Source organism: Phocoena phocoena, chromosome 7 (genome assembly GCF_963924675.1).
Source record: "Phocoena phocoena chromosome 7, mPhoPho1.1, whole genome shotgun sequence".
NCBI classification, from domain to species: domain Eukaryota; kingdom Metazoa; phylum Chordata; class Mammalia; order Artiodactyla; family Phocoenidae; genus Phocoena; species Phocoena phocoena.
In genome coordinates this window covers 44,692,332-44,717,021 of record NC_089225.1, presented here as the reverse complement: position 1 = coordinate 44,717,021, position 24,690 = coordinate 44,692,332, and the positions used below count along the sequence as shown (strand labels likewise).

The following is a 24,690-nucleotide window of genomic DNA, read 5'->3' as shown; positions in this document are numbered from 1 at the left end:
CATCTGGAAAAAATTAAAAAGATGCTATAAAATAAGATTCCAAATCTTATTTTTAACTGAGACCACATCTTGTGTAAAATGTGTTAATTTCTCTCTTAATACAAGTTAGAGAATCAAAATTAACAAGCCTAGTCAACCAAAGATAGAATCAGAGTTGAAGTGCAGAAAACATGTCCAGTCTAGATATGCTTGTTGATGGGTGAGAGTGAATAAGCTGTAACCTTTCTGTGGACCTTGGTTCCCTCATCTGTCCCAGTTTAGAATGTCTGGGGTACAGCACGCTGTAGGACATGGGTTCCCAACCTGTCAGTACATTAGAATAATCCAGGGCAGTTTCAAAAAACAGATCAGCCACCCCTGTCCAAGACTTCTTGGATCATAATTTTTTTTGGTGGAGAGGGGGCGGTGAGGGGAGGAAGAGGGAGAAGCAAGTGTGAGAGGTTTAGAATCATTGCCATAGGGGATCAAGTCATAACTGGGAAAGCACTGTACTCTGTAAAACACTACACAAATATGCACCAAGGCGGGGAAATAGGCTTTCATAAAGTGTCCTTTTGTTCCACAGTGATCTGCTTTATGAACTGTTCCAAAAGAAGTGTATAGAATTGAGAAACAAAAATAGTAGTTGCTAAGGTAGATGTTCTTAAAAAAAAAAAAAAAAAGGTATTTTGATACTTTGGCAGATGGTCCAGAGCAACAGCACTCTTGTTGATCTTGGTTCCATGAAATTTCCACAATTCATCAGTCTATGTGACAACTGTTTTCTCTATTAATGGAAGAGACACCATTAATGGCATTTGCACTGAAGTTCATGCTGAAAGAGAAATCTGAGTGTGACCAGAGTTCTCCCACCAAGCAGTCCTTATAACTTGATTCTACCCCTACCAATACTCTAAATCATCTCAATTCTAATTAAATTCTCTATCTACAGATAGTTTAGAAAGGGCATAGATCCCAGTGCCATGCCTTCAATCTGAAGAGGCACACAGCTATGAACCAGAAGGACAATCTTAGTCTTATAATTGAATGGGAAGCTTCCCAACAGTGGTGGTGGTTCCCTATTTCCTCCTGGGAAACCTTAGGGACAGGGGTAGAGACTGACACCTGCTGAGGTAAAAATTGCTTGCTACTTTACATAAACTACCTTATTTTAATGTTCCCTTTCCAGATAAGGAAACTGAGCTTCAAAAGGTTAAATACGTTGCCTGAGTTCAATGAATTAGAAAATGGAAGACCCAGATAAATCCAGGTCTCTTTGATGTGAAAGTCCAACATCCTAGCTCTTTTCACCCTAATTTAGTTTTTATTTTATTTTTAATCAAAGCAAAACAAATTTTAATGAGTAACATTTTAATGAGTAACATTTTAATGAGTAACATTTAATGAGTAACATTTTAATGAGTAAAATAAGTTTATAAGGTTTAAGAAAAACAGTAGTACCTTACTCTCCTCCCTTCCCATTTCCTGCTTCACCTTGGCAACAATTTTTAGCTCTTTTGGTTGATTCCTCTTTTTTTTTAAAATAAATTTATTTTTATTTTATTTTTAATTTTTGGCTGTGTCAGCTCTTTGTTGCTGCACGCGGGCTTTCTCTAGTTGCAGCGAGCAGGGGCTACTCTTCGTTGTGGTGAACGGGCTTCTCATTGCAGTGGCTTCTCTTGTTGTGGAGCACGGGCTCTAGGAGTGTGGGCCTCAGTAGTTGTGGCACGTGGGCTCAGTAGTTGTGGCACGCAGGCTCTAGAGTGCAGGCTCAGTAGTTGTGGTGCACGGGCTTAGTTGCTCCACGGCATGTGGGATCTTCCCTGACCAGGGCTCGAACCATGTCCCCTGCATTGGGAGGTGGATTCTTAACCACTGTGCCACCAGTGAAGTCCCTTTTGGTTGATTCTTTTTGGTATTATCTCTGTATCTCTAAATAACATGCTAATATTGCCACTACTGATTTTTCAGTTTTACTTGTCTTCCCACTATGCAAAATAAGGATTCAGCTCTCTTGAAAATCTCCCCTCCCTTTATATCCTTTCCATTCTCCTCATATAGTTATATCCTATTTTTTGGTTAGATTTGCATTCCACTTTAACTTTCTTATGACTACGTAATGCTATTCACTGCTGAGCCGTATAATATACTATGGCTCCTTTTCCTTTCCTGAAAAACATTTTTCCTGAAAAAACTTCTTGTTTGTTTCATTTCTTATTATCATTACTACAACTCCTCAATCCACTGAGACACTTCAATTATTCTATCAATTTCATCTTCCTAGAAGAATCTCTCCTTGAGCTTTCTGACTTGCTCAAGTCTAGATTTGTTGATTTCTATACCTAGAGGAAAGCCTTCATCTTGAGACCTTCTTTCAACTTGAATTTGATGATTCCCTTTATTCACCTCTCTCTCTAGCTGAATCCCTCATTTTCAGTATCCCAAATCTTCATCCTTCTTGTTTTACTCCCCAATTTGGTAGAGTAAACCCTCTAGTAGCTTCCTGATAAAGTGCCTGCAAAGTAAATTTTTTGAGACCCTGCATAACGGAAAATATCTTTACCCTCAGATTTAAATGACAGTTTGCCAGGTTAAGAGTTCTAGGTTGGAAGTAATTTTTCCTCAGAATTTTGTAAGTTTTACTATGCTCCCTTTTGTTTTTGTTGAAGTCCAGAGCCATTTTGATTTCTGATCTTGTACTTAACCCATGTGGAAATTCACCCTTCAGTTCTTGCAAATTTTCTTGAATAACTTTTTGAGCAATTTCATTCCTTCTGTGTCCCTTTCTGTGACTCCTACTATCTGGATGTTAAATTTTCTGAAGTGGTACTCTAACTCCTCCCACCCTCCTTCTTCTTGTTTGTTTATTTATTTATTTTTAGCTGCATTGGGTCTTCGTTGCTGCGCGCGGGCTTTCTCTAGCTGTGGCGAGCGGGGGCTACTCTTTGTTGAGGTGCACGGGCTTCTCATTGTGGTGGCTTCTCTTGTTGTGGAGCATGGGCTCTAGGTGCCCGGGCTTCAGTAGTTGTGGCATGTGGGCTCAGTAGTTGTGGCTAGTGAGCTCTAGAGCACAGGCTCAGTAGTTGTGGAGCATGGGCTTAGTTGCTCTGTGGCATGTGGGATTTTCCCGGACCAGGGCTCGAACCCATGTCCCCTGCATTGGCAGGCGGATTCTTAAGCACTGTGCCACCAGGGAAGTCCCCCTCCTTCTTTTTAAACAAACATTTCTTCCCTTATTTTATAGATAAAAATATCTTAAGCCTGTTGTCTTTGACAACCAGCATTATGATACCAAATGATATCTAACCAATCCTGAATAAAAAGTAATAATCAAAGAAAGTAGTGGTGCTTTTGGAGCTCCACTGAGGCTGTAGGTGTATGAGCCAAACAATGGTCTACCACCAATTGCTCAGTTCAGCCAGAGCAGCTCAACTGTGATTAGTTATATACATTGGGATTTCAAGTTTGAAAAGAATCACAGGCCTAAAGGTAGATTTCCACCACCTCCACCCCTAAAATGATTTATAAATCTTTAACAAGTCTACTTTTGGTGGACAAGTAGAGACAAGTTTGGGTGATTTAGTAAGTAGAAAAAGGTCCTCTGCTGGGTTTCCCCCACTGCTGAGACTATTCTGCTTCTGGGTAAGTATTCTACCAGGGTTCACACTTGTGGTAAGACGCCAGTTTAAATCTACAGAAGCTTCAGGATGGGGGAAGGACCACATAGAGTAACTATGACGTCTTCCACTCTGCCCTAGAAAAGAAAGTCACCTGCTTTTCCCAACCCCTCAGGGTATGAATAATAATAAGAGTTCATATTCTATCTCAGAAAAGTTGCCATCTTAGCAAACGAAGAGGTGAATAAGTGAGATACATCCTATCTTAGCTCTATGTTTGCCTCCTCACTCACACAAAGCAACAGAAGCAAAAAGCAGAAAATAAGTCAACAATGTAGTATATACACATAAATAAAATAACATCCTCTGTCTTAGATGGTTAAGGTAAACCTTTAAAGACACTAAAAAGTATGTATGTTTTCCTTGCCTGAAGAGAGGAAATGGAAGAGAACTGTCACTCCTGACATTTACTTACGATCATTTCCCACTTTTAAGAAAGTTCCATAACACAAGCAGCCAATTCCCCAAAATGACAGCTTGCATTTCTGTTCTCACTTTCCAGGTTGTAAACTTCGGTTATGGATATACCCATAGCACACTGCACTACACTGTTACTATGTTCCAATCAGGCAGCTAAAATAATAGAAACTTAAATATCATAGATCCAGTAGTGTCAGAATTTGGATTTTGTATTTTTTTCATAAGCTGGATTGCTAAATGCATCAGGATAAACAAGGTAAGACAATCCCACTGATCAAACCAAAAGCTCCCCAGACCAGGTTCTCCACTTTGCTGGATGTTAAAACTTGGTGAAACTTTTTGTGCTATCTTCTAAGAGTTAAAAGAAGACTTTATAGCCAAAGACCACACCCATGAGTCTCAGCTTTGCCTCATTTCCTTTTTTATCTCCAGTAGGACCTCTCTCAAACTGTTTATCAAATTCTATGGGTTGAAGTGCAAAACTAAATAGTATTAACACCAAAAAGGAAATTAGGCATGTGATGTTCTACCCATCTGAGGTAAACATAAACACTACATTGCTCAGTTGTGGTTGGTTGAATCCCTGGATGTGGAACTGCCAGTATGGTGGAACCACAGATACGGAGGAACCTTAGATACAGAAGGCTGACTGTAAAATATATGCAGATTTTCAACTGAGCAGAGGGTTGGCATGCCTAACCCCTGTGTTGTTCAAGGATCAACTGTAGTTAGAATAGTGAAGTTTTACATCAACAGGTTATCTATTTTTTACCATTTCCTTACAGATAATAGGTATGCTTTTAAAAAACATGCAAGTCTTTATTTATTTAGGGCATGCCCCCCAAATTATGCCAATAATTATCTGTTCTAGATTAATAGATGATAATTTAAGATACTCAAATATCCAAGCATTGACATAATGCCTGTATTCTTCTGTAAATAACACTTAAAAGTGTCTTGAAGTCTCCTCCACAGTTCACAGATGTACACTGCTAAACTCCATTATCTAAGGTAATAGTCTTGAAAGTAATCAAAAAATATTTAAAATAATCATTTATAAAAGTTAATAACTCTACCAAAGATTACATAATACAATACTATCCACATATTAACAGTAAATCGTTAGCTGAGTAAAACGGTGGGCTTTGGTTGGATGGTTTGTATTCCTTAGAAGCCAGCCCTGTTCTTACGTGTGTGCACAGGCCATGTACATACCTAGATTGTGCTACTGATTTTCACTTCATATTAAATAAGTAAAAGCATGCTGAGCTTGCATATGTTCTCAACCACTCCTTTTGAAACTCCCCTATGGGATTTGGCTAGAGGAGAATGTCAGCTTGGTTACTACCTCTAAAGCAAGAAATTTCCTGGCAAAATTGGGAAGCTGATGACAACAAAGTGAAACTGATGCTTTCTCAGTTGAGTATCCCTCCTGGTTTCTTTCAGGGCATAGAAGAGCTTGCCCATGTAGAAGCAACACTCTTTCCTTCATAAACTGGAGTAGAGAAGAGAAAAAACAGTAAAACACTTTATTATCAGCCTCAGTCTACCTACAGCATTTTCCCAGAACGGGGGGGGGAAAAAAAGGTGGGGGACAAAAATAACCAGGATCAGTACAGCAGTTCTTCTTTCTTGACATTATTGGTGTTTCACACCCTTTCTTTTATAAGGATTTACTCTAAGGAGTTTTTGTTTGTTCGCCTTTTAAAGTTCTGGACCTTTTTGCTGAATATTATTGCTGTTTTTAAGAACAATGTACAATTGACCCTTGAACAACATGGGTTTTAACTGCATGGATACACTTACAGGGGAATTTTTTTCCCACTAAATATATACTACAGTACTATACTATCTGAAGTTGGTTGAATCTGAGGATGCAGAACCTCAGACACGGAGGGCTAACTATAAATTACATGCAGATTTTCAACTGCTGGTAGGCTTGGCACCCCTAACCCCCAAGTGTTATTCAAGGGTCCACTGTACTTTCAGATGGGTTCATGAGTGAATTCTTTCAGACCTTCAAATAGAGAGCTCTTAAGCTGTATTTACACTACCTCAGAGCAGAGAAAGAAGGAACTCTTCTCAATTCTTTTTAGAAAATCAGCATAGCCTTGCTATCAAACTCTGCCAAAGATAACAGTAAAAAGATAACTACAGATGAAACTCAATTACTGATTTTAAATAAAAATGTGACCGGAAAGAAACCTATATGCTTAACTATTACACAATGACCAAGTGTAAGGTTGGTTCAAAAACTAGAAATCAAGGGTAAAAATGAACTTATTTACAAAACAGAAGTAGAGCCACAGATGCAGAAAACAAACATGGTTACCAAGGGGGAAAGGGGGGGAGGGAAAAATTGGGAGATTGGGATTCACATATACACACTACTATATATAAAATAGATAACTAATAAGAACTTGCTGTATATAGCACAGGGAACTCTACTCAATACTCTGTAATGGGCCATATGGGAAAAGAATCTAAAAAAAAAAAAGTGGATCTATGTATATGTATAACTGATTCACTTTGCTGTATACCTGAAGCTAACATAACATTGTAAATCAACTATACTCCAATAAAAATTAAAAAACAAACAAGCAAAACAACAACAACAAAACCCCCAAAAATCTACTAAAACAATTTTCCATTCTAATAGATCAAGGAAGAAAAGCACATGATAGGCCATGATAGATGCCAAAATGCCGTATGACAAAACTCAACTTCTACTCCTGATAAAAATGTTTAGTTAAGTAGTAATGAAAAGACATCATCTTGACAACAAGAAATATACAGACCAAATGAACATTCAACATCTGTTAGTTAAAACTGTTCTCCAAGTGCTAGCCAATGCAAACAGACCAAAAGAAAAAACAAAAAAACCCAACTTTAGGCACAATCCAAAATCCATTCCCTGCAAAAATCCCAGTAGCTAGAAATATTAAAGACACTTCCTTGATAAATAAAATTATTTGAAATTTACTCTAAAATTCATATTTAATGATGACACAGTAAAAACATCCCCAAACTAAGAAATATGATAAGGATGGCCTGAATCAATGTTATTATATACCACTGTTCTGGAGAAGCTAGAAATTTATTAAACCAAAGAAAGAAAGAAGTATAAAGAAGGAGATAAGATTATATTTAGATGACTGTTTCCCTAGAAAATTCAAGAGAAAAAACTTATTACAACTAATAAGTTTAGAAAGTTGGCCAGATATATAAATTATCTACATACCAGTCACAAAATATTACTGGATGGCCAAGACCCCCCCAAAAGTTATGTTTTAATGAAACATAAACAGTTTACTTTAAATTTTACCTGAGAAGAGAATGCAATCACCAAGGATATTTTGAAAAAGGCAAATGAAGAGGGACTTGCTTTATGAATTACTAAAAAGTGCCTAATCAAAGAGATTGGTATTTGTATAGGAAGAGGCAAATAGAACACAGCAACAGAAGAATCCAAAAAAAAAAGACTCATGTACAGGTGGAAATTTACTATATTAAGGTAGTATTTCTAGTCAGTTGGGAAAGAATTGATTTCAGCAAATGATTTCAGGGAAAATGGCTAACCTTATCTTATACAATGTACAAAAATAATTTTCATATGTTTTAATGAGTAAAGCATACAAAACTATGAAAAGAATTAACAGACAATACAGGAAAATATTTTAATAATTTTTGAGTATGGACAGCATTCTTAAGCGATACAAAACCTGGGCATTTAAACCAAAGACTGATAGTTCTTGAAAATATTTGCCATATAATTCACAGAGGATTAATATATCTGTATCCTAATGAAATACAGATAATTTTGTAGAACAAGAGCAAAATATATACACAGGCAATATCAAGAAATGGTTAACTACATATGGTACATCCAGGCAAAGGAATACCATACTGACATTAAGATAAAGTAGAGCTACATGTGGTAAGATTTCCACTATATATTTTTCATCTGAAAAACCAGATAATAGAACTGTATGCATACATAATCTCATTTTCATAAGAAAGCGAAACAACACGTTTACATACACGAGAGATGTGGAAGACGTTGGAGTACCTGTGGTTGGGGAGAGGGCTGTGAAGGAGTTACATTTTCTGCTTTATGCATGACTATCACTTTAGGGTTCTCCTCCCCTCCCTAATGAGAGGGGCAAAATAATTTTTCAGCAGAATACAGAGCTTGCTTCTCTGCTACCTCTCGTTTGAAATGTGTATTCCAACCGCGGTTGGGAAGCAGATCACGTTATTTTCCTTCACTTTCATGTCATTTCACTTCCTTTACTACCGTTTCTCTCTTAAGATATAACTTGTCAAGTGAATCTGTGAGATAAATGACACTTGACATAGCAAAGGCTGCTCTACTTCTGCCTGTTACAGCATAATAAGAGACACAAAGACTCTTTGGTTTGAGTGTCTTCCCCCTTCTTTCTTCACTTCGTGACAAGCACAGCTTGTGACACCCGTAACTCGTCGCTAGTCAGTTTACGCCGCGCTGGGGATTCCACCTAACGCCCGGTTCCCACTGGGGGCAGGGTTTGCTTCTGCTCTTTCCGCCTCAGCCATCTATTCTCTCCGTGACCCTCGGGGAAGTTACCCAACTTCTCATTGACAAGGCTATGATAACACCCCACAAGAAAGCTGAGAGCGAAACTGTGCAATAATCTTGGGGAAAAAACAACAGAAAGAACCGACGAAGTTTTCGGAAGAGTAACAACGATAGTACTAGCTTCTGCAAGGCAGCCCGCGTCCTCAAAGGACGCTGGGACCTCCAGGCGGGGTCCACTGCTCACCCTGATATCGCAAGCCCTGCCTCCCCGGTGGCTAGCCAAGAAGTCAAGTCACCGAGAGCAGCCGACGCGGAGTCGGGCAGGATCCCTCGCCTGCTGCCGTCGCAGCGGGGTCCGTCGTTGCTGCGCTGACGTCGCGGGCCCGGAAAGCCCCTCCCTGGTCCGCTCGGGGATGGGGACCCAGGTGGTTTCTCTCGCACTAAGTCCCTCCCCACTCTGAGAACTGGTTGTCTCTGCAGCTCCTCGGCTTCTCTCCCTGCGGCGCCCATACGGCCAGCGTCGCTCACACACACAAGTTCTCTGTCGCCGTGCCCGACGGCTTCGGACACACCAACTAGCTCACGAAGTTTCTTACTCACAGTTCTGGGCTTCCGCGCCGGTCTCTCACACCTCGGGTCGCCGGCGCCCGGCGGAGTGACTCCAACCGGAAGTTGTTTTCCGTTCCAGTTCAGAGGGCAGCGCCTGCGCGCGGAGCATTAACCCTTCACCCTCCACCTCTCCAGGCCTGGCCTCTCCGGCCCCGCCCCTCCCCGCCCCGCCCACTCTCGCCCCGCATCCAAGCCAAGCCCCGCTCATCCAAGCCCCGCCCAGCGCAGCCCCGCCCCTCCTCGCAGGGAAAACCACAGCCACGGAAAGGCATACAATGTCAAGTTTAAAGGTCACCTGAGTGTGTTGGCTAGCTTTTTGCCAAACAACAAATAACAGGGTCTAGCATCACCCAGTGTGTGAGCTGAGAATCACCTGAGAATTACGCAAGAATCACCTGAGAGGCTTGTTAAAGATGTAGATTCACCCCTAGAGATTCCCAGAGTTCAGAGCAACTGGGGTGAAGCCCAGGAACCCGAATTTTCAACATATCCCTATATGAATGTGATTAAGGTGATTAAGCTCCACACTCTGAGAAAAATTACACACACACACACACAAACACACACACGCTTGTTTTTTTCCCCCAACTAGTAACACCTTTCATTAAAAGTTGGATGATTGCTACATGCAAGTAGACCGTTAACATTTCCCATGACTTATGACTCCCCATTATTCCATTTCCTAGCCATGCTTGAATATTCTCCAAGATAGAAAGTTTAGACAGATACCTCAAGAAAAGTTTTAGCTCGAATACCTACTACCTCAGGCAAGTTGCTTAACCTAATGAACATTGATACTCTAAAATCTGACAAATGACAATGATAACCTACATCACTGGATGGATGGCTGCAGAATCAATCCATAATGTAAGCAAAAGTCGTGGTAAAGTTCAGAATGCTCTGTAAATGAAAGGTGTTGTCTGGAGTCACTCATGTCATGCTGGCTCCTTCCCACCACCAAGGTCATCCCTAGGACTCCTTTCAGGAAAAGAGCAGTCAAATCCACAGCACATGTGGAAGCTTCCTGAGAGCACTGAAGGCTGGGACTCTCTACATGGACTGGAGCATAACTGTTCTGGGTGAATGCATGTAGCACTTTCAGAAGCTTCCATGGTGATGACCTACTATTTATTTAATTAAACATTTTTAAAACTCACTATTTTTGCATATATCTGACAATGGTTAATGGTGTTTAAAAAAGACTTTATCACCAAGCACAAGCATACTAAGGGTGCTGAAACAGTGATTTCATAGTAAAGATTAAAGTGACCATGAGCACTGTATATTGTTGTCAGGCAGAGCCTGCTCTAGAACATAGCTCTATATCCATAGACTTGATGAAATTTCCAAAGTTGAGAACACTCCTGAACACTCCTGTAACACTCCTGTCCTAGTGGTCTTGGCTAAGCCATACCTGGGAAGGTCTTCAGTCCATGCAAGAATCTTTATTCATCCTGAAAGTTGCAAGCCTAGCCCTGGAATCTTGAGCTCCTTTTTTCTAGTCATGCTGTCCCATATATCTTAGAAGCTGCTATCTCCCAGGGGAGTCCAGGATCTTGCTCCTCCTAGGATAGTATCTTTTCTCTGTTAGAGCAGAAGGATGGGGTTCTGACTGCCTCAGTTTCTCCCTACATTTCTGAATCATGGATGTTTATACTTCTTTCCTTAGGCCGGTAAGTCCAAGAATTTAAAAACTTGCCAAATTGCAGTGTATTCTACTTGGTTAACTTGAATATTGGGCTTATTTTTTAAAGTCAAAGCCAAAGCATAATTTAAAAAACTTTTTAAAAAAAAAAACAGAAACTTCTTGTTTATAGCATTATGACCAGTTGAACAGTTTTCCTGTAATAAGTAATTGAGTTAAACATGACAGTACAGCACATTTTAAAAAAGATTTTTTAAGAGTAATTTTAACTTCACAGTAAATCTGAGAGGAAGATACAGAGGTTTACCACATACTCCCTACCTGAAACATGCATAAGACTGTTTCATCATCAACACTTCCCATCAGGGTGATACGTTTGTCACAATTGATGAACCTACATTGACATACTATTATCATTCAAAGTCCATAGTTTCCATTAGGGTTCACTCTTGGTGTTGTACATTTGATGGGTGTGGACAGAAGCATAATGCCATGTATCTATCATTATAGTATTATACTACAGTATACTGGAGGATACTAGTATACTCTATACACTCTGACATGTATCCATCATTATAGTATCATACTATACAAGAATAATTTCATTGCCCTAAAAATCCTCTATGATCCACCTATTCATCTCTCCCTCTCCCTAATCTCTGACAACCACTGATCTTTTTACTGTCTCCATAGTTTTGCCTTTTCCAGATTGTCATATTGTTGGAATCATACAGTAGGTAGCCTTTTCAGATTGGCTTCTTTCACTTAGTAATATGCATTTGAGTTTCTTCCATGCCTTTTCATGGCTTGATAGATCATTTCTTTTTAGCACTGAATAATATTCCATTGTCTGGATGTACCACAGTTTATTTATCCATTTGCTTACTGAAGGACACCTTGGTTGCTTCAACTTTTGGCAATTTGAATAAAGCTGCTATAAACATTAGTGCACAGGTTTTTGTGTGCACATATTTTCAACTACTTTGGGTAAATACCAAGGAGCGTGATTGTTGGGCTGTAGAGCAAGAGTATATTTAGTTTTGTAACAAGCTGCCAAAGTGTCTTCCAAAGTGGCTGTACCATTTTGCATTCCCACCAGCAATGAATGGGAGTTCCTTTTGCTCCACATCCTCATCAGCATTTGGTGTTGTGTGTTCTGGCTTTTGACCATTCAAGTAGGAGTGTAGTGGTATATCATTGTGTTTTAATTTTCATTTCCCTGATGACATATAATGTGGAGCATCTATTCACACGGTTATTTGCAATCTGTATATCTTCTTTTGTGAACTATCTGTTAAGGTATTTGGCCTATTTTTAAATTGGGTTGTTTGTTTTCTTATTGTTGAATTTTAAGAGTTCTTTTTATGTTTTGCATAACAGTCCTTTATCAGATGTATCTTTTGAAAATATTTTCTCCCAGTCTGTGGCTTGTCTTTTCATTCTTTTTACAGTGTCTTTTGCAGAGCAGAAAAATTTAATTTTAACAAAGTCTAACTTATCCAGCACTGCTTTTGAGCAAATTGAAGGAGCTACTTTGACTATTTCTAATTTAAATAGTAGAATTTAATAATACACTCAGAATCTAAAACTGAATTCATGAGCATTTTGAAATATGAAAGTGCTAAACACTTTAAATAAGGAAAGAAAAAATTAAACACACATTTCTTAACTATATATTTTTATCTCTTTCCACTCCCATGATGTTGTAGTCATAAAGAGAAGTGGCTGCATACTGCTCCAATGTCTGAAACATGCATAAATGCTGGGGTAAGTGGATGAGTTTGTGCTAAAACAGTGTCAAACATTTTCCTTTTTTTATAATGATGATGAATTTTTTAGAAATGACATACAATATGTTTTATTAAGGTTAGGAATTGAGTTGGGATATTCATTTGAGGAATAATTCTTTAAAAATGACATAATTTCACTCTAATTTTCCTTATATTATTATATACCTCAGGTTAACAAGTAGTACTGGAGGGTAGGGTGGAATGAAAATGAGAACTGCAGCTTTATTAAAACTATTTCAGGACCTGTTTTCAAAACTGCTTAATATTTTATTGAGAGTTCTGAATATAAATCTAGAAACAAGGAAAGCTGCCAGTATAAACACTTACTACAACTAACTTGGAATGCCAGGTATGCATCAATGGTCTTAGTCAAATCTTTGATGTGAAATGTCACTATTAATAGAATCTGGTTGACTTCTGATTTAGGATGACATCTGGACTAGCTGTTTTTGTTTCAGAGTCTCTGAATTAAATGCCTAATGAAAAATCAGAAAAATATGAGAACTCACAATAGCATCAAAAGGCAGGATTGATGACCAGACCCAGCGCATATGGCTGAGAGGCTGTGCCCTGTACAGGGCACTTGGCTGAAATAGGTGCTCACTCGCTTGCCAAGCCTTGCCACCTTGGGCTTGAGTCTTCCAGAGTTGCTATAACCCTGCTGATAAGCATCCTACTGACAGAATTTGACAAGATTTTCCACCACTTGCAAGAACTGTAGGGCTGAAATGGACATGAACTTTGTTGTTTGAAGGTGAGCAAACCTGTGACCCTGAAGGATAGTAAGAAAGCTATCTGCCTCATGTCACCTACTAGTGAATTGGACAGTAACCCCACTACTATGTGTTACCTTCAAGTACTATTTTACAACTTGTTGCCCCATTGTCCCCCATTAGTACGTTTTTAAATTATCTATTGATATTTTTGAGCTCTGGTTTGGAGTATACCAACATGATCCCAATGGGAGTGGACAGATGTGATACTCTGTATCTAAGGATATGTGAAGCAAATAATGGAAGGGCCTGGGCAGACAACGCTGTGTGTTTGACTTTCTGGGATTTTAGTTTTTCATACATGGCTCCTATCAAGGAAAAGACCAATGACTTTTTCCTGATTAACCAGGAATTCTCTTCTTCATAGTAAAACAACTAGGCAATAAGGGTGAGGGATCTCTGCCTCAGGCCAGTATTCATAGTGACAAAGTTGGTAAATGTTAGCTTTAGATCCAAAAGTTGCTGTGAACTATGCATGTCTTTATGTCTCCCAGCTCAAGATCCGTGCTGAGGAGCTAGTAGAAATCAGGAAGATAATGAGAAGAACCAAATAAAATCCACACATCTGGTTAGTAAGGGCTACTCAAACCTTGGAATGAGTTTAATACAAGATATAATATACCTGTATTAATGAGTGTAATACAAGATAAAGCATTCCTTTGAAAAGACTGTGTTGTATAAAGGAAGAAGAGCAAAGTCCCCCCAAATCCTAAGAAAATGAGCACTCTAGAAAATGGTTTGCCAGAAGCATAAGTAAGTGGAAAGAATCCAATTTGTATTTTCTGTGATACAAGAGTTGAAATCTAAGACATGATATTGAGCTAAGATAAGAAGGGAGAAGTAAAAACAAAGTTGGGTAAGTTAAGGTTGTAAGGACACAGAACATGCAACATCAAAATTCAAATATTATTTGAACATAATAAAAAATGGAATCCATACTGCAGAATGTTAAATCAATGATTAGAGAAAAAGCTTGAAAAACTCTCTCAAAATGTGAATGGAAAGGAGAAATAGATATTAAATGTAATAGTGGAAAGATAGTGCTCCAACTTCTGAAAAAGAGATCCGAGTAAATGGAACAGAAGTAGCAACTAAAGATATATCAGAATATATCCGAAGTAATACTTTGATATAAGACAATCAGAGATGAAAAGAACTCAGCGAGTTTTGAAATGTATTAATGAAAAGAGCCCAACGTTTTGACCTATCCTGATAAAAATTGTAATGTTAAATTATGTATCCATTCATTTATTCAGGAACTATTTTGTGAGTGCTTGCTATATGCTAAAAGTTAGGGCTACAAAGATTACCAAGTCACAGTTCTACCTTAAAAGAACTTAGCGTCTATTGTGGATGATATACACACAAGAAACAGGCAATTGCTATACAATGTGGTATTACACCATAACAATAAGGGTAAGAATAGGGTACTCAAAAAACACATTGGAGAGGCCTTAGTCTAGTCATCAGGGGGTGAGAGAAAGCTTTCTGAATATAAAGTATGGAAAAAATTCAATAAGAATACAGATTAAAAAATGAAACTATTTTCAAAGGGAGAAAAAAAATGAAAAATAGACTTAACTTCAACGTTAAATTTCAGAAGCTGAATAGAATAACACGTACAGCAGCCTGAGAAAGATTTGACTTACAAAGTCTATACCCACTCGAATTATCATTTTCATAGGAAAGGAAAACTAAGACATTCTTAGATACCTTATAGTTCAGAGATATTTCACCTATGTCCTGAAATAACTGGACATACACTTCAGTTAGTCAGAAGGGAATCAAAGTGCAAAAACTAAGAAAGGTGAAATTCTGATATAAAAGAAATATCTGTAAATATTTGAAATAATTTAAATATTGGATTAGGTAAAAACTTGTTGCAAATATAATGAGAATATTAAAAGTAATCTTTAAGATATAAGGTCCAAGTATAAATAAATAGTTTAGTAATAATTTGTTCTAAACTTCCTGATTATAGCAACAAAAACTCAAGTGGGTAGAAGAGAGGTGGCAGGAAGGAGAAAGTTCTAATTTACTCATTTTCTTATCTTCTATATGTGAAAACAAGGAAATGATAAGCTCTCATTCTAACAATTATATTATAATTGAACATATATTATTTTAGATTTTTAAAAAATATATAAAGGTAAATAACTACAAGTAGAATTAAAAGCAATTATACTCCAATAAAGCCATTAAAAATTATATGCTTATTGTTTATGTTTATGCTTTTGGCCGCACCTCATGGCTTGTGGGATCTTAGTTCCCCCACCAGGGATTGAACCCTGGCCCTTGGCAGTGAGAGCGAGGAATCCTAACCATTGGACCACCATAGAATTCCCCATTTTTTCATGCTCCTCAATAGAGGAGAAAGAAAGGAAAGCATTGCTCATGTAATGAAGATGTAAAACTCATCCAGTAAGGTAACTCTTGTGAGCACTCCTCTGCAACATTGTTTTTGCATGCATATACTCTGTCCTCATTGTCAACTCTGTCCTCACTGTCACACTCTGACTCTGTTATAGACACCCCTTGTTCAGGCCATCATCAAATTCGTATTTACCACACAATCTCCTAACTATTCTCCTAACTTCTTCTCTTGTCAAATTCTAAATTTTATTATGTTCCTTTAGCACCCAAAGTCACTTTCTATTAACCTTAGAATAAAATCCAAACTCTAAACATAGTATGAGGTTTCTTCTTACTTCTCTAGATTCATATCCTGCCTCTTCTTCTGGCTTCTTTCAACACCTCAAATGCTCCGTGTTCTGTCTTTTTCAGGTGTTTGCTAGTGTGTTTTCCTCATACTAGAACATGTTTCCCTCACATTTTGCTTGGTCTATTAAGGCCTCAGCTGAATGGTCTGATCCAAAGCAGGGCCCCACTTGACTTCTCTTCCAGGTTAGAACTATGGGCTCCTATTTCACCCTGTCCTTTCCCCTTTATGACATGCCTCACACTTGAAATTCCAAGACACATATTTGGGTGTTTCTGAAGTTAGGATGGCTATTACAACTAATATTAAAGAAACTTGTAACACAGTCTGAGGCCTAGATGATCATTGCCCTCACAAAGGCAAACTCAAGCTGACATAGGCTAATGCAAGCAGGCTATAAATGAGAGTTCTCATTAAAATTGCCCCAGTCATATGTTGGTATTGCCATTTACTAATCATATGACCAACCTCGAGCTTCAGTTTCTTCTCCTGTCAAGTATAGACTATAATAATACTGGCCTCAAAAGTTGTGTGTGGGGCTTCCCTGTTGGTGCAGTGGTTGAGAGCCTGCCTGCCAGTGCAGGGGACACGGGTTTGTGCCTTGGTCTGGGAGGGTCCCACATGCCGCGGAGCGGCTGGGCCCGTGAGCCATGGCCAGTGGGCCTGCGCGTCCGGAGCCTGTGCTTTGCAACGGGAGAGGCCACAACAGTGAGAGGTCCGTGTACCACAAAAGAAAAAAAAAAGTTGTGTGTGTATGTGTATGTGTACAGTGAGATAATATATGAACAGGGCCTGGATTATAGGAGGAACTCAATAAATATTAGCTAATACAGTTGACATTTGAACAATGAGAGGGTTGGGGCACCAACCCCCGTATGCAGTTGAAAATCCACATATAATGTTACAGTCAGCCCTCCATATCCATGGTTCTGTAACTGCAGATTCAACCAACTGCAGATCATGTAGTACATGTTTATTGAAAAGAATCCACTATTAGTGGACCCATGCAGTTCAAACCCATGTTGTATAGATAATATCTGTAACTTAAGTAGGTCGTTCTACATGCAGTTGATTTTTAATTTAAGTAAGTAGTCAGAATTATCATTTAAAATGTCTTTAAATGTTCACCCTAAGGAAGTGTAGAGATTGTACTTACTAGAAAAAGCTCTTACTTTAAATCAATTGTCTTACATATGCCCAAAAAGCCAAAGGAAACTGTGGACCAAAAAACCAAAGGAAATCAGAAAATGATGTATGAACAAGACGACATTATCAATAAAGAGATAGAAATTGTAAAAAGGAACCAAATAGAAACTCTGGAGCTGAACAGTACAATAAGTGAAATGAAAAATTCACTAGAGGGGCAACAGATTTGAGCAGGCAGAAGACGTCAGTGAATGTGATGATAAGACAATTGAAACTATCTAGATAGAGGAACAGAAAGGGAAAGAGAATAAAGAAAAGTGCATAGAGCCTAAGAGGCCTATGAAACATCATCTTGTAAGCCAAAATATGCATTATGGAAGTTCTGAAGGAGAGGTGAGCGAAAAGGAGCAGAAAATATATTTAAAGAAATAATGGTTGAAAACTTCCCAATTTGATGAAAGACTGAATTTGTACATTCAAGTTCAGTGAACTCAAGTAGGCTAAACTCAGATTCACACTGAGACACATTATAATCAAACTGTTGAAAGCCAAATACAATGAGAGAATCTTGAAAGCAGCGAGAGAAGCAACTCTTTATTTACAAGGGATCCTCTGTGAGATTAACAGCCAATTTCACTTTGGAATCATGGAGGCCAGAAGGCAGTGGGATGACATATTTAAAATGCTGGGGAAAAAAAAGAAATAGGTGCCAACCAAGAATTCTATATCCGGCAAAACCATTCTTCAAAAATGAAGGAGAAATTAAGACATTCTGAATTTATGAAAAACCCACAGCTAACATCATACTCAATGGTGAAAGACTGAAAGATTTGTCCCTAAGATCAGGAACTAGACAAGGGTGCTTTTTTTCACTACTGCTATTCAACATTGTCATGGTAGGTCTAGCAAGAGCAATTAAATAAGAAAAAGAAAAGGCATCTAAATTAAAAAGGAAGAAGTAAAACTATATCTGCAAATGACATTGTCCTACATGTAGAAAATCCCAAACAATCCACAGGAAAGCTACTAGAGCTAATAAATGAATTTAGCAAAGTTGCAGGATACAAGATCAACACTCAGAAATCAGTTGGTTTCAATATGTTATCAATGAACAATTCAAAAAGAAAATTAAGGAGACAATTTAATTTATAATAGCATCCAAAAGAATGAAATATCTAGGAATAAATTTAACCAAAGAGGCAAATGACTTGTACACTGAAAACTACAAAATATTGCTGAAAAAAATGAAAGAAGACCTAAATAAATGGGAAGACATTCTGTGTTCATGAATTGGAAGAGTTAAAATTGTTAAAATGGCAATACTCCCCAAATGATCTACAGATTTAATGTAATCTGTATCAAAATTCCAATGACTTTTTTCAGAAATGTAAAAGCCAATCTTCAGTTTCATGTAGAATTGCAAGGAGCCCTAAATAACCAAGGAATATTGAAAAAATTAAAAGAGTTGGAGGACTCACACTTCCCCATTTCAAAACTCATTACAAAGCTACAGTAATCAAAACAGCGTGCTAAGAGCATAAAGATAGACATATAGACCACAGGAATAGAACTGAGAGTCCAGAAATAAACCCTTACATCTATGGCCAATTGATTTTGAGCAGAGTACAAAGACCATTTAATGGAGAAAGAATAGTCTTTTCAACAAATGATGTTGGAGCAACTGATATCCATAATGAAAATAACAAAACTGGACCCCTATCTCACATTATATACAAAAACTAACTCAAAGTGAAAAAGTAATCTAAATACAAGAGCTAAAACTATACAACTTAGAAAAGACGTAAATCATTGTGACCTTGAATTTGGCAATGGATTCTTAGGTATGATACCAAAATAACAAACAAAAAAATACAATCAAGAAAAAAATAAATTGGACTCTAAAAATTTTTGAAAATAAACTTTTGTGCATTGAAAGACATTATCAAAAGGCAATCTGTAGAATGGGAGAAAATGTTTGCAAATTATGTATTTCATAAGAGTCGTGTATCCAGAATATATAAAGAACTCTTTTATTATATTAGCCTAACAACAGAAGGACAACTCAATTAAAAAATGGGTAAAGGACTTGAAGACATTTTTCCAAGGAGACTATACAGATGGCCAAAAAGCACATGAAAGGATGTTTGACATCATTAGTCATTAGGGTAATGCAAATCAAAACCGCAATGAGGTATCATGTAACATCCATTAGGATGACTATAATAATAATAACTTAAAAAACAGAAAGGGGACTTACCTGGTTAAGAATCTGCCTGCCAGTGCAGGGAACATGGGTTTGATCCTTGGTCTGGGAAGATCCCACATGCTGTGGAGCAACTAAGCCTGTGTGCCACAACTACTGAGCTTGCGCTCTACAACCTGAGAGCCACAACTACTGAGCCCATGCATTGCAACTACTAAAGCCTGCATGCTCTAGGGCCCACCTGCCACAACTACTGAGCCTGTGTGCTGCAACTACTGAGCTCGCATGCTGCAACTACTGAAGCCCACATGCCTAGAGCCTGTGCTCCGTAGCAATAGAAGCCACCACAATGAGAAGCCTGTGCACCGCAACGAAGAGTAGCCCCTGCTTGCCACAACTAGAGAAAAGCCTGCACATAGCAACGAAGACCCAACGTAGCCAAAAACAAAAAACAAAACAAAAACAAAACAAAAAACCCAGAAAATTACAAGTGTTGGCAAGAATGTGGAGAAACTGGAACTTTCATGCATTGCTGGTGGGAATGTAAAATGGTTCAGTCATTGTGGAAAACAATTTGGCAGTTACTTAAAAAGTTAAACATAGGGCTTCCCTGGTGGCGCAGTGGTTGAGAGTCCGCCTGCCCATGCAGGGGACATGGGTTCGTGCCCCGGTCTGGGAAAATCCCACATGCCGTGGAGCAGCTGGGCCCGTGAGCCATGGCCGCTGAGCCTGCACATCTGGAGCCTGTGCTCTGCAACGGAAGAGGCCACAACAGTGAGAGGCCCGCGTACCGCAAAAAAAAAAAGAAAAAAGTTAAACATAGAATTAGCCCACAATGTGACCCCACAATTCCACTGTGAGGTATATACTTAAAAGAATTGAAAATAGGTAATCATACAATGTAAATGCATGGTCATAGCAGCACTGTTTACAATAGCCAAAAAGTGAAAACAGCCCAACTATCCTGTCCATCAATAGATGAATGGATAAATAAATGGTGTATACACAGACAACAGAATATTACTTGGCCATAAAAGAAATGAAGTACTGACATATGCTACAACATGGATATATCTTGAAAATACTATGCTAAGTGAAAAAAAGCCAGACAGAAAAAGTCACAGGTTATATGATTTCACTTATGTGAGATATCCAGAATAGGTATATTCATATAGATAGGACACAGATTGGTGGTTGCCAGGGATTGAGGAGAGCAGGAAATGCAGAGCAACTGCTTAATGGGTAAAGGGTTTCCTTTTGGGGTGGTAAAAATGTTTTGAAGCTAGATAGAAGTGGTGGTTGCACAACACTGTGAGTGAACTAAATACCACTAAATTGTTCACTTTATAATGTTTAACTTTGTTATGTGAATTTTACCTCAATTTTTGTAAAAGGAAAAAATAAGGAAATTTGAATAAACTATAAACTGAGTTAATAAAAATGTATCAGTATTGTTCCTCTATTGTCACAAATGTACCATACACTAATACGTTAATCACAGGGGAAACTATGTTGGGGAGCAGGGGTGCGGGGGAAGAGGCAGGGTGGTACATGGGAACTCTCTGTAGTGTTTACTCATTTTTTCTCTAAATCTAAAACTGTTCGAAAAAAATAAAGTCTGTTAGGTAAAAAAATCCAAAAAACAAGAAAAACCTTTATTGTCCTAAATAACTCTTGGATCAGAGAGGAAATAAAACTGCAGTTAGAAAAACATAAAATAATAATGAAATAATGTGAAAATGATATAAACGTGTAAGAGCAGTTAAAATGGTACTCAGAAAATTCCTAGCCTTAAATACTTTCATTACAAAATAAGAAAGAAAAAAAATAAATGAACTAAGCAACCAAATCTAAAACTGAGGAAAGGAAAAGTAAAATAATCTAGAAGGAAGGAAAGGCAGTAAGAAAATAGTAATAAAGATAAAAGCAAAAACTAATTATTTAAAAAAGAGCTAACCATAAATGAGATACATCCAAGAGATTAACCCTTTGACACGTCCAATCAGGAAAAAAAGAGAGAGAAAACATAACGAAAAGGGTTATCCATATGGTTATGGAGACGGTAAAAATTACAATACCATGTATACTAATACATTTGAAAAATTTGATAAAATTTTATTTATAAACAACAAATAACCTAAACTGTGTGAAAAAATGGCATAAAACCTGAATAGGTCAATAACAATAGAAAACGTTGAAAAGCTTTTAAAGAATTACTTCCAAAAGTGCATGTCAAGGACAGAGTGCTAAGATATGCTCTTTAAACATTTCAAGGAGCCGATAAGTCCCACGAAATTTTTTTAGAACATGGAGAGTTTTGGTATTTTTATCAGAAAATAAAAATACAGATGAATTTCACTTATGAATAGGAATGCAAAAATTCTCATTAATTCTTTTTCAGTATGTGTTTTCTTAATATAAATTGGTGTAAGATAAATCAATTTGGACACACATTTTGCACACCACTGTTGGTTGTAACTGAATTGTGGTCTGCAGCTAGCAGTGTTAAAATAGGGAGAAAGCTTTTTGCACAATGTGTAGGAACAGCTGCTTTGTTTGAGTATTTGTTGCTCTGCCTTGATAGGGTTTCTTGGCTATTCCACATTGTTTTCATTCTTTTCTGTTAATTTGAGTTGTGAACTGAATTGTGAAGCCAAAATAATAGGGGAGAGGCGTTTAAGCATGTGGATTGAAGAGAAAATGAGGAAATGTGTAGGTTTGGTTTGCTTTGATCAACCAATTTATTATCTTAACCAGGGCAATAACAAAATATACTTCATAATTATAAACCTACTTTTATTACCGAGGGATGATTTTTAACAACATGTAATTTTTAAAAAATACAATTACTCTATTGTGTAACAACAGGGCACTATATAGTTTAAAGTAGAAAAACCATACAGTTGTCTCTGATGATATCAAAAAGACAATGAATATAGTTTACCATGAAGTCTTGATACACTTTCAGCAAACTAGGGTTAGAAGCATATTTGGTAGTTATTTGGTCTTTATGATTAATGTGTTTATCTCAAACCAACAGCCTACGTCATTCTTAATGTTAACCACTAGGGAAATTCCCACTGAGATGAGAACATGATGAGGTTGGCTACAATCTCCTCTGTTATTAAACACTGTTCTAGAAGTTCTGGCCAATGTCACCACCAGAAGAAAAAAAGAAGACAAAAGTAAATTCTTCCTATCTAGGCTTTGCATGTGAATTACCTAAAATAATTTAGAAATAAATAAAATATCAATATAATGACTGGACGCAAGATAAAATTATGATATCAAGAACTTTCCTAAATGTCAGCAGTAATTAGTTAGAAAATATAGTGGAAATAATACCCTTATCAAGATAGCATCCCTATGACACACACGAAGAAGATAAAATATATTGGAATACATTTTATAATAAACAAACAACCTATGTTTCCTGAGGCCTTAACACATGGAGAGAAAGAATGTTTGCAGACAGTAAGGTTCTCTCCTGTAAGGATAATTATTTTCTTCAAATTAGTGCATAAGTTCCTCCCCAGCTCTTTTGGGGAAGAATTTAACATATTTATTTTAAATCTTCCAGTTGGCCATCTCTTTCATTGTCATAAGTGTTTAAGAGAAATAATTGGATGTTGCTCTAGTTGGCTGCTAGCAGGAACTTCAGTCAGGTTAGACCTGGTATACAGCCATAGGTCCCCCCTCCTGCATTGAGGCAGACTAATGTGTGCACCTGTGCCCAGGTGGAAGTGAGCCCTGGAGGGAGTGAGGAGATGGGGTGGGCAAGTGAGGACAAGGAAGACCTAGGAATGAATTCTAAGCTTCTGTGAATGACTTGGCTTCTCTGTGATCTTGGCCAAGTATTGTCCTTTTCCCCCCATCAGTTTGCAGTTTAGATAACTCAAAATACTTTTTCAGTATTGTAAGAAGGCAGGGCAGTGGTAACAGAGAGCCATGGAAAAAGAAATGATGTGGATTTATGGTTAAGCTCTGGCTCTACCACTTACTAGCTGGGAGATCCTGTGACCATTTCCCTGTAGCAGACACTCAATAATGGCAGCTATTAATATAACAATAGTAATGATCCTTGAGGTTTAATCTTTTTGAACTATCTACTTATTCTTGAGAATGTACTATACTATCTTTAATATTCATTTTTTGTGAACATAAAGGCCAGTTGATAATAGAATAAGACTGGATTGCTATTATTGTGTAAATTTAAATGTTCGAAGGTAGGAAATGCAAAGTTTTCTATAAGGTTAATACTTTACTGTAAAGAAATATTCATAAACATGTGTTTCTTAGAAGATAGAAAAATAGTAAATGTGAGTGAATGTTTGAATGAACACACTGGATCAGGCCAGAATTGACCTTTAAAAATTTAACCAAAAACAGTATGAATATATACAGTATTTACTTTTCAACCTAGTAAGCAGTATACAACTTAACTTATGCTAAATATATATCTTTTAAGTCTTACGTTATAAAAACCACTCACTGGAGAAAGCTATATTCCAGATATAAACTTTAAAAAAATCATTTCAAATAAAGACATAAATTCTACCTTAAAAGTTGAGAAGAATGCAAAAAGATCACAGTTAAAAAATTTTTCCTTTAGTCTTGGCTAGGGACCCCATTTTTAAAAGGCTGAATTTCCAACTGTGGCAATGAATAAAAGGCATTACTGAATCATGTCATAAATTACTCACTTAACAGAAGGAATTGTAGAGCAAATCTGCAACACTTCAGTTTAAGACATCCAGGCCACCTTGCTAGCTTGAGAATCGGTAGGAACTACTAAAGTTTTGATTACCTCTTCTCCAGGTTACAAGTCTTCCTTCATAGACTATTGCTTTTAAAGAAGTAGGCAGTTACAGGGTCTGGAAGTTTTACCTCGAGTCTCTAGCAGTGTCGCCCAAACTGTCCTGAGATCTCCCTTGAGTTAAACTGGGAACTTCCACTGAGAAATCCCCCGCCTTGAAGACTTCCTTTTTTGTAACTTTCAACAGCCAATCATGGCAAGATATTGAAACAAAGCAAAGACTACCAGAAAATGTTCTGTAAACCACCGTGGCTGTAATTTTGACTTCCTTTTGAAGCAAAGATACTTTACTTGAAGAGCTAGGACGTTTTAACAAAAATCCAGAAATTGTAAACCCCAAATTATATTTGGATTA

At 37.6% G+C, this 24,690-nt stretch overlaps 1 protein-coding gene across 1 annotated transcript in view; it reads right to left on the bottom strand.

Annotated features, from left to right (window-relative positions):
• Nucleotides 1–24,440, bottom strand: part of TANK (TRAF family member associated NFKB activator) — an 89,189-nt gene extending 64,749 nt beyond the window's left edge. The window contains exon 1 of the mRNA XM_065880753.1: nucleotides 24,223–24,440. The gene's annotated coding sequence lies outside the window, so the exon portion shown is untranslated. The remainder of the gene's footprint in view (nucleotides 1–24,222) is intronic.
• Between the last annotated feature and the right edge of the window lie 250 nt (nucleotides 24,441–24,690).